At 35.7% G+C, this 13,474-nt stretch overlaps 1 long non-coding RNA gene across 1 annotated transcript; it reads left to right on the top strand.

Annotated features, from left to right (window-relative positions):
- The first annotated feature begins 6,530 nt into the window (after positions 1 to 6,530).
- Positions 6,531 to 6,940, top strand: LOC148781298 (uncharacterized). The gene is made up of 2 exons (XR_016059804.1): positions 6,531 to 6,575; positions 6,696 to 6,940. It is a non-coding gene; the product is annotated as an uncharacterized LOC148781298 (long non-coding RNA).
- Positions 6,941 to 13,474: the final 6,534 nt, after the last annotated feature.

The following is a 13,474-nucleotide window of genomic DNA, read 5'->3' as shown; positions in this document are numbered from 1 at the left end:
ATAAGGTGATGCCTTTTGGATTAAAGAACGCTGACGCCACTTACCAGTGCGCCATGACGATTATATTTGAAGACATACTCCATGATGTCGTGGAATGTTTTCTCGACGATCTGATTGTCAAGTCAAAGGATCGTTCCGCTCACCTCATGGATCTAAAAATCATGTTTAAGAGTTTGAGGAAGCACCAGTTGAAGATGAATCCCTTGAAGTATGCCTTCGACGCAAAATCGGGGAAATTCCTAGGGCTCATTGTAAGGCGCCATGGAATCAAGATAGACCCTACCAAGAGACATGCTATTCAAGAGATGCCTACGCAAGGAACCTGAGGGAGTTAAAATCTCTCCAAGGTCAATTGACATACATCCGAAGGTTCATATCCAACCTTTCAGGGCAATGCAAGCCTTTTTCCAGGCTTATGAAGAAAGTCATTCGCTTTGAGTGGGATGAGTCCTGCCAGAATGCCTTCCAAGACCTGGGCTAGGTTGGGCACAAGCCTGGGCTTGAACCTAGAGGGTTTGGAATTTAGATCGGGCGTGGACCCGAACTGAGTGCTAGGTGAGATTTGGTGTGAGCCTTGGCTCAGACCAAAAAGGGGGCTTAGGTTCGGACTTAGGTGTAAACCTGGTTCGGAGCTAGGCTAGACTGGGTACAAGCCTGGACTTGGACCCAGAAGGTTTCAAATTTAGACCGGGTGTGGACCCATACAAAGGTCTAGGAGAGATTTGGCGTGAGCCTTGGTTTAGACCAAAATGGGGGCCTAGGTTCAGACGTGTGTGTGACCCTGGTTCAAACCTGGGCTAGACCAGGTACAAGTCTAGACTTGGATCCAGACTGAGATCTAAGACTAATCAGCTTTAATAAACAAGCAAAGTACTTGAAAACATTTCCTTAAATTATGGGTAGGCTAGGTCTGAGTGGGTTCCTAACTATAGAAATACAGCTAGGTTGAGTGGGACCCCACATAGGTCCTTGCCACTTATTAAAAGAATTATCCAGGTTCTACTATGTGTGGAGTTGCTTTGAGGCTGAGGATTACGGATGGGCACTCACTATTAAAATTATGTGAATCCCAACCACCTCGGCTCTCAAGGGTAGGTTTCTCGGTCCGTTGTGTGCGATTGTGTGCGATGGTGTGTAAAGAAACATGCAAGTGTAAATAAATTAGCACAAGCAAGAACACAGAAAGCAATAAATGTGAGCACATGGTACAAATCGTGCCGAGTGAGGTGCACTTTGAGTCGGAGTCTTGAACGACCAAAAGCACAGTTCAGGTGTGGGGGTAGGCAACCCCCAAGAAGATGTTCAGTTATGAGAAGTGGAACGAGGCACAACCTGTGTCTGTTTGAGTGCGGCCCAAGCTGAGGGTGGCTCGATCAGGACATAATCATAGGAGGGTGCACACAACCCTCAAATTTTTATTTTATTTTTATTTGTTTTATATTTTGATTTATAATCAAGGTTGAAATGAGCATGGGAAAAGCAGGGAAGTCATGGATACATGAAAATTAACTAAGCTAAAACATAACAAAACAAAATAAAATAAAAGAACACGCATGGTTAAGACTAAACTCCTTATAAACAAAATATTTTTTTCTATTTTAAAAAAAAATTATTTTGATATGAATTTTTTTGAGCAGCAAAATAGTCCAGGGACTAGACTGTGGGGTCCCGGAACCTTTCCGAGACCTTTGTGTCTTGGGCGGCACCAGTGGTGCCGTCAGGCCTAGGTTTGGAGGCACTAGTAGTGTCGCCGAAAGAAAGTTGAATATCGGAGTTTTAAAAATCCTAGACACCGATAACAATGAATTTTTTGGACTTTTTCGACTCATAAACAATGAAAAATAGTGCAATAAGGAGATGAAATAAAATAAAATAAAAGCAAGCATAAGTTAAAACTGTCCCAGTTTGTTACTTAGGTTTTTTTTTTTATGATATTTTTAAACATTTTATTTTGACTTGAAATTTTCTGAGCAAATAGGGGACAAGGCTTGAGACAAGCCTGCGGGGTCCCGGGATTTTTCTAGGACCTCTGAGTCTGGGAGGCACCAGTGGTGCCCCCTGTGAGACACCAGTGGTGTGGCTTGGGAGATACAGGTAGTATCATCTAAGTCAAATTGAGTGTCGGGGTTGCAAATACCCCAAATCCTTATCATAGTGAATTTTTAGGGTTTTTGGACCAAAATACAGTGTAAATGACGAAAAAGGAAGTGTATTCCGGGACTCGAAATGAGACTGATCAGCCTCTTTAAAACATTTTTTTATTTTTTTTAAGAATTTATTTTTGACCCAAATTTCATGAGAAGACAAAGGGGGATACTGAGACCAAATTGTGGTGTCCCCGATTTTTTTCGAGCCAACTGGATCTGGGCGACACAAGTGTTCGTCCTGGAGGCACAGTTGGTCGCCCAAGAAAAAGTTGTCTCGAATGAAGATCGGGATCCCAAGCCTCGATCACAATGAGATTTAGGACCCTTTTGGGCAAAAAAACAACAAAAAATGTTAAACATAACATGTATTTTGGAGCTCGGATCCAGCTCGGAATGCCCCACGGTGGGTACCAAACTATTCACGATGCAGATCGAGACGATCTCAGAGTGAACATCGACCAGATTCGATCCACAAACTGGTTTTTTTTTTAAGTGTGATGGAGGGTGAGGTCAATCAAATTCTGATCTAAGTCCATATCTACTCAGAAATGAGCAGATCTGCTGTCAGATCAGTGGCAGAGCAAGCATTGATCCAAAATACGAAATACTACATAAAATGCAATAAAAACTTATTTAATGCCAACAAAGTAAATAAAAAGAAATGAAGTATAGGAAAAAGTGAAATATAAAAGAACGACCCAGCTGGACCGAGACTCCCAAGGCTTTGAGGTCTTGCTGGTATCAGGACTGACTGAGTTTATGCTGTGTGTCCTCTTTGTTTATCTTCAGGTTTTGATCAGGCATTGGCTTGACTTGATGGTTTTCTTAACCTCAGGACTGTAAGTTTAATTACTTAAAGCTAAAATTTTCCTAGATCTAGGGTTTTCTTAGGGTCTTCTCTTAAATCTTAGACTCTCAAGTTTCTTGGCACACTGTTTTTCAGATCCTAAGGAGTCTAAAGTCTAGCCCTAGAAATGATCTTGGAAAGATCTTTTAAAGGATGAAAATCGGCTTGAATCGGTAACTACCAATTTCGAATGGACTTTCCAATCCGATTTTCTGTTTTGAGGGTCAAAGGCTTAGGCGACACTACTAGTGTCACCCAGACCAAAATGGATGTGTCGTGCAGACTAAAATGGTTCAGGTTCAATGATCCTGGCAAAAAATGATCCAAGGAGGGGGAGGGGGGGGGGGGGGGGGGGGGGGGGGGGGTTGTGTGTGTGTGGCATGCAAACATGGCCAATTCAGGGCAGTCGAAGCTGGGCGAACCACTGGTCCAAATCTACTTAGAATTGGCAGATTCCAGTCTGAGGTGATTTTTGGGCTGTTGGAATCGTGCCTTCCACAAATCAGCTGATTTGGACCAGTCAGTGGTGTCCCCCAAACCAAACATGCCCAGAATATGCAGATTCTTGTCTAGGCTGATTTTCTAGCTGTTGGGATACTGTCTGCCAAAAATGACATGATTTAGGCTTAGTCTGAGTTGGGCGACACCAAGTGTCGCCTAGACCAAATCTGTCCAGAGTCAGTAGATTCTAATTTCGGATTAATCTAGAGGCTTATGAAATACTGTTTGCTAAAAATCAAGTAAAAATATGCGATTTTGCTATTTTTACTTGATTTTATTTAAAAAAAAATGAGTCTGCAGGATTTTGGCTGGCAATATGAACTATGACGGTCTATGGTCTAAGGGTTTACTGGAATAGTATGGTCCTAAGGTTATCTAGGGTTTAGAAAACCGTTGAATTTTCCAGTTTTCAAAATGGGATGTCTACAAGCTTTCCAAGAATTTGAGAGGTTATCAATAATCTTCATACTTTGTTGGTGCTCACTTATAGGTTCATCATAACCACAAAAGTCGATTAGCCATAATATTTTTATCATCAAAATGCTCTTAATATTGATTGATCTTCTTTCATCTTACAAATGTTGCATCTTTCAATTGCTCACATTTAACTATATAGTTATCTTTAGTGCGCCTCTTTTCTATGGCAAACAATAAGTCCTTAGAATTAACATACTTTTTCAATTCTTTGTGCAACTTACCCCTCAAACAATTTAAGACACCTCTACGTGAAAAATCATCACCTCACAAGAAAAATACTCATTGTTCCACATAATATTTTTGCCTCTCTAAGAGTTGAACCATCATTAAGTTCACTTGGTTTCTTTTCATTGATCACATATAACAATTCAATATTGTGAAGCAAGAAAAATGGTTTACTTTTCTAGAGAAAAATAATAGATCCATCAAACTTCTCAATATTTACCAATTATGAAAGTATGCTCCTTGCACTAGCCCTTTAACCTAAGCTATGATACTAAATGTTGGATCGGATACTAGATGACTACGAACATTAGTTAATGCAAAATAAGATTTTGATCAATATCTCATTGTAAACTCTTTTTGAAAATATTAGCAAAGACTTCACATGTATATAATCCAATCTTAAACATATATCTACAATTAAGGGCTCACCGAAACTACAAATCAATGCCCAATCTAATCCTCCATTTCATGTTTTACCCTAATCATAAGCTGTAACAAAATGGGTAAAATCCTCCAGCCAGCACCAGTAGAATTGCAAAATCACACCTTTAGAGCACAAATTACTTATAAATACCTTATTGGAATTATAAAATATAGAGTGATTAATAAATGTAGATAGAAAGTGATTGAGAGATTGTAAGAACAAGATGGCTTCACAACAAATGATCAGGGCATCCTTTGCGAGGCTATGAGTGCACCATTGGGCTTAAGGCATTTTTAAATGCTTAGTGAGAGAGAGAGAACATGGATGGTGGGATGAGAGGTGCACAACACCATGCTCCCCGAATCCGACCTCAAAGTATATAACCTTTTTGCTTCAGTGGTTGGAAAGAAATATGTAGAGGAGTTTTTATTAGTTGAGGACCGTGTAAAATGAGAATGGTTTGGTCATTTTCCAAAATGGTAACGAATAATAATTTTAGTTTTCCCAAACAGTCCACCAAAAGTATGGAAAAAATCTCACGCCTGACAGAAACTAGTCGTTCTATTTAAAGTCTTGATACTTATTTGTCTACATCAAATTAGAGCAAAGAAACAGTTTAACGACGCCTAAAAAAACTTACAAAGATTAGATTTTGAGATTGTTTTCTCTCAAATCATCTTCCAATCTCAAGTCCTGATGCAAACTAAAAGAACACATTCTCTTGTGCTAATTAAGTGCTAATCAAGGTCTTCTACCCATCGCAGTTCGTAACTGCCTATGGCACCTGTGATAGCTTCCAAGAAGCTCATGTTGTCTTCAATCACCATTCCAGTAGTTGTCATTTTGCTTATAATTTCACCTGTCGGCTGTTTTAAAAGCGTGTGCTAGTTTATCATATCATCTTTTCAGTGGAACTTCGAGAAATATGAGCTTAGAATGTTTGTGGGCCGTGCTTTCCATATCGAAGTGTAGAAGAGGTCCAAAATGTATATGAAAGAGTGCTTAATAGAGATATGACCTGCCTAAAAGTCTATTTCTCTGTTATTTGTATATGAAAGTTATTTTGTAGCTGCGATGTCCTTGCTTGTAAATGCGTTTTATGAAATAATGTATGGGCTCTTTTAAATTACGTGGTTTTTCTTCCCTTTTCTGTAAAAACCTTACACATGATCATCTCGCTTTGTTGTCCTAGCTCTCTACCTCGTGAAAAATTTCATTTCTTTTTCACAAAATTTGTTTGATGAACTTATATTTAAAATTTCTAAATGTAAATGAGAAAAGAATCAAGAGAAAAATATGCCAGGTTAGAACTTAATGTAAAGCAAGCACAACTTGGATGGAAAATGCTACTCCTGCATGCTTTTGTTTGTAATAAAAGTAGTCATAATGGATATATTTATATACAAAGAAATTGATTTTTTACCAGTTCTGTGCATTTTATTGTTGTAGGGGGTTTATGCTCATTATTCAAGTTAATGGTAATTGTTATAGTTGTGATCAAACTATCAATTCTCTTTTCAATTTCATTCTCTTTTCAAAGTAAAGAAAATAAATCCTATCATCATTTCAATGCCATGCAGCATATAAAGGCCACATTATGAAAGACGTTTTTCTTTGGGGGGATTGAGAGGGAGAGCACAAAAAACTCCGTATAAACTTCATCTGAAACATTTACTTGTGGCCATATTGAAGATTAGGAGTGTCTTAAATATCTCCTCATACATGATATATCAACTCCATATCGCTAAAAAATGAACTAATGGTTCAAACTTGCCTATTCACTTCTCTCTAGAAGCTAAACATTCTAGGGTCAATCAAACTTAGGTACTTAGAACTTTTTAAACATTCAGTAGGTAATCAAACACAGGTACCTGAACTTTTTTAACATTCCAACATGTTATCAAACACAGGTACCGAGAACTTCTTTAACATTCCAACATGTTATCAAACACAGGTACCTAAAACTTCCTTAATATTTCATAAGATAACTTTCCATTTCTTCGTAAAGCACTTTCAGTTCCTAGGAATTGTTTATCTTCCATCATTAGGGTGTGTTTGATAACTTTATGTGTAGTTTCTTTGGGATTCTTCCCAACTGCTGAATTTCCCAGAATCTAGGAGAAAGTGAAAATTGGTAGCCTGAACGCTGGGAATCCTATTTGATAAATTGTGGTGTTGCTACTTTCTCTTGTTTGATAATGTTGATGGTGGAAAAACACGAAATTGCATGTTGTAGTCAATCATTACGTATTTTCATGATTTGATGCGTGTAATATGTATTTTTTAATAGAATTTTCTTGTTTTATTTGGGTAAGTTAATACAATTTTCTTGGTACTACATATATAATGCATGTCTTACAATGTATAGTTAAGATTGGAATTTAATCTCACATCTATGTAACTTAAGAAATAACCTCAATAGAAAATCAAATTCAAACCGCACAAGTATGCCAAAAAAAAGGTAAGTGCATAACCATATCAAAAGTTCATCGTGAATGTCTTTCAAATGAAAGACAAATGAACGAGAGAGAGAGAGGGGGGAGAGAGAATGAAGTTTAACTTATAGTATACCAACATTTATGAATTCACTAATGATTGCAATGTCTACGGTATGCAACCACATTTATGCTATAATTTCATCCCTCAATTGTACCACAAAGTTACGGTCAGCTCTACATTGAAATTTCGGCTACTCAAGCTCCTCCACTGCTTCATCTTCTTCAGTATCTTCTTCGTCACTTGCACACATCTCGATGTCTTTTCTCACTTGCCTAAGAACTCGACGTTGAAAAGCTATTTCGGCAATAGAGCTCTGTGCTCTCCTCAATCTGATGTAGTTGTGCAATATACATGTGGCACTTACAATCTTGTCCTGTGTTGCAATTGGGTATTGAACTTGGGACCTTAAGATGAGAAACCTCTCTTTCTAAATTCAGAATGTGTGCTCCACAACATTTTTTAATGAAGAATGCCAATCATTACATAGCTCTTGTAGCGTCCTTGGATTTCTCCTTCTCTGGGTCTCACTAACGTGGTACCTTGCCCCACAATATAGGGTAATGAATCCATGTGTAGTGAGAATATGCATTCACAAGGTAATACTTTCCTACACTAAATATGGACAACATATTAGTGTCTATCATTTACACCTTGTAATGAATAATAACTGAAACAATGTTACCTTGAGACATTGTTAATAGATGCTTGTCCCTCTCATTTACATAATGTAAAATTCTAGAGTTTGTTGTAGAACTTTTCCAACCTGCTAATACATAAATGAAATCCATATCAAAGTTAACTGCAGCCAAAACATTCTAAGGTAGCTCCCCCATCCGATTACAGCGTCCTCTTGCCAGGCTCTTCCCTCTTTGCTCATGTTCAAACCGTGGCCTCTCTTTCTCACACATACACACACATACATATCAAATGCGACTCTCTCTCTCTCTCTCTCTCTCTATCAGTGTTGCACCTCAACTCTTTTGAGTGAGGACTACATACCCTAGTCCGATTTGATTGCTCTAGACCGTCCTTCTTCAGTAGGACCTAGAGAGAGAGAATTTTGACCCGTCTGGGTCCAGAGCCCCAAACCCCTTCAAAATAAATAAACAAATAAATATTGAATTGGGTCGGGGTTAGGGTCTACCAGAACCCGACCCATTTGCAACCCTTGAGTGCAAGGGACCTAGAAAAGTCAAAATAGCTTTTCCAACTGATTTGAAGCTCTATTTGAAACTGCATATTTTCTATCAGTGCTTATCTAAATGAAAAGTATAGTTATTTTTTCAAAAATTTGATCGATTTTGAGTGCTAAAGCTCCCGATCAAAACCCTTTTGACTTTTAAACCCATTAGATATCTCAAACATCATGTTTCTTGAGGGAAATTGGTGTGCTTTAAGAGTAGTACGCCATAATTGAATGGTAAAAACATGGGGAATAATATCGTGCAAATTATTTCAAACAGTACAATAGTTTCACGCAGTGTTAAAAAAATCGGTGACCCGATAGGTATTGGCTGGTCCATCTTGATTATGTGAAAAAACATGCGACTTTTTGACTTTTAAACCCATTAGATATCTCAAACATGTGTGAAACTTTGGTCGATTTTGAGTACTAAAGCTCCCGATCAAAACCGTTTTGACTTTTAGACCCATGAGATATCTCAAACATGTTTCTGGAGGGAAATTGGTGTGCTTTAAGAGTAGTACGCCACAATTGAATGGTAAAAACACGGGGAATAATATTACACAAATTGTTTCACAAAGTACAATAGTTTCACACGGTGTTTAAAAAATTGATGACCCGATCCGGAATCGTACGATTCGGATTAGGTATCGACTGGTCCATCCAAATTATGTGAAAAAAGTGTGATCCGGATTGGGTATCGGCTGGTCCATCCCAATATCGCACGAATTGGGTATCAGCTGGTCCATCCCGATTATGTGAAAAATGGTACTCAGAATATTTAAAAAATTGGTGACCCAATCTGGAATCGTGGGATTTGAATTGGGTACTGGTTGGTCCATCCCAATTCATGGACATCAAATGGCGAGTGATATCACGGACCGGCGAGTCGAAAATCAAACACGTCACCGTATTCCACAGAAGTGCATCCATGTTTTTCAATCCATGAAGGCTTTATAGAACTAAAACCTATTCCAAAGTTTGGATGTGGGACAAAGAGTCCCTTCAATAATCTCACCCTCCCATTGCATTTCCTTCTCTCCTCACTCACTCACTCCCTCTCTCTTTCTCTCTCAGTTCCTAATTTAAACAAAAACAATATCTAAAAGATATAAATAAAATATCACTTTGTAATTAGTACATAGTTGCCTCAAATATAATAATATTCTATCATTTAATTATTTTTGAATGATGAATTTTGAAAAGCCTTAAATACAAGCTAGAATTTAAACTTTTAAAACCGAATCGTCATTGCCTAAAAAATACACATGTATATCTATCACCTCTATTTATATTTAATGTTTGAAAGAGTTTTAAAACTTCTTCTTGTTACCATTTATTTTTATTTTTTTTTCATAACTGTTGTGCTTGGTGCTGCGAGGCAATTTTTTTTTTTTTTTTTTGAATTTTGAAATCTTTATTTTCTATTTTTTAGGATAAAAATATTTTTTTGAATTTTTTAATACCATAATATTAAAATTTAAGGGGGTTTTATTTTTGTTTTTAATAATATAATATGGAAGCGTTTATAATACTTTTTTAGCCATATTTTGGTATTATAATTAATAATTATACATTGATAAACAAATCTTGTATTTTATATATTAATTTGTTTGTATTATTAATTATGTAATGTATTATTTTTTTTTAGAGTTGAAAATAAGATTTTTTAAATTAGATGATATTACAAGACATTTTAGATTTGTTCTTGTTTGTATACCAAAATAGTTATAAAATGTGAACCAATAATTTCAATTTCAGTATATAATATTATAGTTAGTTAGGTTGTAATAATTTTGGATGAGTAAAGCGAATTATCAAATATTTGATACTTTCATGTGATACTAAATTTTGGGCAGTGATTTAATGCAACAGTTGTATCATAGTATAATGCAACCACACTTCTAGCAAACCATGTTTGTAGTATTTGTATGATCCAAAATTTTGCACACACATTCTGTTCATCTCAATAGTCAATCTTCAAAGAAAAAAGGTACAATTTGAATCCTAGATATGGTCAAAATGAGTTCTATCCAATAACGAATCTTGACCATTTATTTAGTGAATTTCAAGAGCTTAGCCTTTACAAACTCGAAATCATTTTTTATATTTTAACATTGTTAATCTAATTATAATAAAGTCGTCTAATAAAATTGGAAAAGAAAAATTCCTTCCAAAGATCTAAACATCTTATCAAATGGACAGCCTATGTTAATTGGGTTAAAAAAAAAACTTTCTAGATTGTTTTTTCAAAATTTTTGTTTTTGTAATTGTTAATTAGAATGACAAAAGTGTATATTCTAAATTTTGGAACAAACAAATGGCTGTAGTATAGCTTTTGAATATTGTTGCATTATATTACTATACAACCGTTACATAAAATCACTGCTCTTTTATTTTATATGGGAAATTATTTTTTTAATCTTATTGTATGAAAGTTTTTTCTAATAGTTTTAAATTATTTTGAAGCAATATTAAAATAATATATTATAATTAATAATTATACATACATCCAAATAAAAAAAAAGTAATATTCACTTAATTTTACAAAGTAATAAAAGTACATAATGCACCACTCCTAATTCTTTAGAACCTAAAAGAACACTATTTTTAGAGATTTAAAGTGATTTTTGAAAACGTTTTGGGACAAAAATTGCCGATTTTGCCAATGCTCGAATCCAATGTACCGATTCCCCGATTCGACACGGGTAAGGGTGCATTCGATTTGAGTCACGGATCCGTTATTTTATGTATTGGTTCAACAGTAATATAACGAAACGAATTCATAATACTATGGTGGGGCATTTTATCGTTTCAAGTTTTGTACATACACCTTTTTCAATCAAACCTAATGAGAATAAATAAATAAATAAATAAATAAATAAATTCTCCCCTAGAAAATCCAATAATGAATATCAAATGTTCATTTGGGAATGAGATCTAGGGCATCAACCAATGAAAATCGTTTTTTATTCTTTTAATTATTTTTTTATAGAACTCAGCCAAATGGAGGATCCACTTCTATTATGTTGTTTTGTCAAATAGAGCTCATATCTGATTGTCTAGTCAAATGTAGGATCCACAACTATTATGTTTAAAAACAAAAAAGTATTTTTTACAGTGTATTTTATTTTTTCTTTTTTATGATACAAGAAGAAAAGAGTGCATGTTTAGAATATAACATTTAAAAAAGTGCAAGCTTCTAGGATACCCAATACTAATGGTGAATTAAAGTTTCTTTCTCTAAATCGTTGTTAGAGCAAATACCCTTACAAATTTATTACATAAACAATAACTTATTTGATTTTTTTTTTAGAAAAGCATATTTGTAAGTTTCAAGAACTTCTAAAATTAGATCATTATTCAAAAACTCATATGAATTTTTATAATTTTGAAATTGAATTTTGGAGGACTTTTAAAATGAAAAACCTACCCTTTTTAAAATATATAAACTAGTTCAATCAAACATTTTGAATATGTAAGGAGCATTTTGTGGTTAAAATTTTTTGAGTAATAAATTCTAAGTTCAACATTGGTGTGATGCATACAAGAATAACACTCACACACTCCCATACACCGATAAAGCTACCAAACGCTATAGCATTCCTTTGGCAGCATTTGGAGTCCTCATCACTCCTCGACCTTGCATTCTATTAAAATTGAATGGATGGTGGTGATGCAAAATTTTGATTATGGGATAGAGATACAAAACATTACATCATTGTTTTCCCTCTTTGCTCCACTTTCCCAATCCCAGTTTTCCATTCCCTCGCTATTTTTTTTTCATTTCTGTCCATCTCCTCAAGCTCTGTCTCTCAGCCTCTCTCTTGTATCTCAAGTTCTTATAATTTATCAGGCACCCTCTATTTCTCACTTCAAGATCTCATGGCTGTGGATCTATTAGTTATGCTATCTCTCTCTAAGCTCTCATGGTTGTGGATCTATTAGTTATGCTTTCAGTCCCTCTCTTTCTCTCTCTATGTGCGTGCATGCTTTGCTCTCTTTTTCAATATTTGTACCTCTCTCTCAATCACTTTCCCTCTACCTCTCCCTATGTCGATCTCTCTCTGTCTCTCTGATCTTCCTCTCTCTCTGGTTAGCTCTCTCTCATTCTCTTTCACTCTCTCCCTCTTTTTTTTTCTTTTTCTTTTGTTTTTGGGAGAATCAGTAACAATTTTATTGCTTCAACAGTAACCAGTACATCAACCAGAGAGTCAATACCACTCCTTACAACAATCCAAAACAAGGTAAAAAGAGAAGAAATAGAACAAACAGGAAACTAAAGAATTACGATGTTTAGATCTTCATTAGAAACTCTAGCTTTGGCTAACCGATCTTTCTCCATGTTAGATTCTCAATATACATGGACTCAGGCTACTGTTATACTACAACACACCTCACTTACTTCCCAGATTAATTCATGTAGCTTCCCAGGGAATTCTTCTCTTTCTTGATTCACTTAATAACATTTAATGAATCCCCCTCCACTACTATAGGTTTGTTAATTTGTTTGACCAATTTAACACCTTGAAGAATAGATCACAATTCTGCTTCATTAGCCGTGATGCTACCCACTGGACCAAAATATTTAAGCAAACCATTCCCTAACCAATCTTTGACAATACCTCCAACTCTAGCTAGGCCTAGATTACCCATTGAGCTTCCATCGAAATTCAGTTTAATCCACCCCTCCTCAGGTGTCTTTCATAGACCCACCCTAGTATCCTTAAAAGTTATTTCTCTTACAAACATCTGAAGTTTGTACACCAGGTCTATTCTACACCAGTCATTCTTAACATATATTCTTTCACAATTTGCCTTATTACTCACTAATTGACCGGCCAATATTTTCAAAGTACATCCTATTGGGTTCTTTTCGTAACTGCCACACTAGTGTGGCCTTCACAACCTTCCATATCGTCTTATCTTTCTTTCTAACATCTTCTATTTCCCAACTACCATGTAGGTTCTCAGCTTGTAGAAGAATACTAGTATGTATTCCCAACTAGGCAAAAACCCATAACCAAATGGATTGAGCATAACCACAGTTGAGAAAAAGGTGATCAATTTTTTCCTCATCTTTTTTGCACAAAATACATATATTGGGTAAAATCTTCCCTCATTTCCACAACATATCAACAGTTAACAACTTTGTTTGTTTTAACAACCAA

This window comes from Amborella trichopoda, chromosome 7, assembly GCF_054954075.1.
Source record: "Amborella trichopoda isolate Santa Cruz 75 chromosome 7, AtrichopodaSantaCruz75HAP2 v2.0, whole genome shotgun sequence".
In the NCBI taxonomy this organism is placed as follows: domain Eukaryota; kingdom Viridiplantae; phylum Streptophyta; class Magnoliopsida; order Amborellales; family Amborellaceae; genus Amborella; species Amborella trichopoda.
This window is presented reverse-complemented; position numbering and strand designations above follow the sequence as displayed.